The following is a 1,686-nucleotide window of genomic DNA, read 5'->3' on the forward strand; positions in this document are numbered from 1 at the left end:
TCAATTCATAGATAGATACGTACTAATAATATAGATTAAATATTTAAATTTGAAAATCTGTGCTAATATGATGTTTAGAGTTCAATGATTGGGAATGTATTAAGGATAATATAAAAGTGGACATCTACATCTAAATGACTTACTGCAAATCTTGTTTAACATTGTGTAGAAGTTAAGGAATCAATTTGCTCTTAGTAAAAAAATCGATTCATCGGTTAATCAGTCATTAAAAAAAATCGATTAATCGGTTAATCGGTCACTAAAAAATCGTTTTATCGATTAATCAGTCGTTATAAAATCGATTTTCGGTTTGATTTTTAATTTTCGATTAATCGAAATAATCGATAAAACGTAAAATTAATAATCGAGTGATAAAAAAAATAATCGAACAGCCCTACTTTTACCTGCTACAAAAATTGAGGAAGGATTCCAACTCATAAAATTATTTGCAGTTCATCATAATGTCCCAATGACAAATCTATTTAATTATTATCAAAGGTAACATTGATTTTTGTAAACCCTAGGTAATATTAAAATAAAAATATAGTAAAATAAATACAATAATATAGTAAATACTCCATAGGAGGTGCTCGGTATGGTTGGGTCTTTTCCTCCCACCTCTCCCAGATTCATGTATGTGTAAGAGATAAGAGTACGGTATGGCAGTTGGTTGGAGACCCGCATTAGAGAGCGTTCTCGATCGGGTTGTCCTGAGGCCAGACCGTTAATTATTATTATTATTACAAATAAAGTGTGTTTAAGAGTTTTATAATTATTAAAGAAGTGTTTATTAATTATACCCACTGTTAGCTGCTAAGAGTAGTTAACAAAAGGTATTGGATACAAATTGTAGGATCAAACATTTTATCTGTAAATGGCATCCCAAGAAGAACTAATAACAACGTGGAAAGTTTTCACAATGTGCTACGATACAAATTTAGTGTTTCACATCCAAGTTTATGGATTTTCCTCAGTAAGTTTATTTAGTTAGTTTTTTTGAGTTCAGTATAGGAAAATAATACAATCTTATTTTTTATTTTTTTTTTTTGAATAAACCATTGTAACTAATTATGTTATGATCTATGTGAATCGACCGTCGCCCGTATCTAGACCGGTCGAGCGATATTTATATATTATTAATTAATTGTATTGTATTGTGTGTGTGTGTACTGTGTGTGTATGCCGATCGGGCCAGACGACCTGCGTACAGATATATTGTTCTCTCAAGTAGTCAGTCTTGAGATACGTGTCGCGATGACCGTTTCTCTGCCAATAAAAATAAATGTAATAAAGGAAAGCATATTTTTTGGTTAATTATTATGAATAGTCTACGTTTTATACGAACCCCTCTTACATTATTTATAACATATTATGTTCAATTTAAATAAACAGTATTAATTACTTACTTTAATATTTAAATTTTTTATTAAGCCCTTTAATTTTTGAAAGTTAGGTGCTCTACCTACTCTGTTTTGTTTTAAGTTAAACCTCTGTATATTTATCACATTTATTTATTGAATCAATATTTGTATTTTTTATGTACCTACTTATTGATTGTACGACTTGAATGATAAGTGTTTTTTCCCTTATGTTTACATTCACCCATTTTATGAATTGTATTTTATTAATTTGTTTAGGTCAGTTGAGCGGGCTAAGCAAAAATTATCATAATGTTGTAACTCAACT

The sequence above is a fragment of the Acyrthosiphon pisum genome, chromosome X, assembly GCF_005508785.2.
Source record: "Acyrthosiphon pisum isolate AL4f chromosome X, pea_aphid_22Mar2018_4r6ur, whole genome shotgun sequence".
Lineage (NCBI taxonomy): Eukaryota > Metazoa > Arthropoda > Insecta > Hemiptera > Aphididae > Acyrthosiphon > Acyrthosiphon pisum.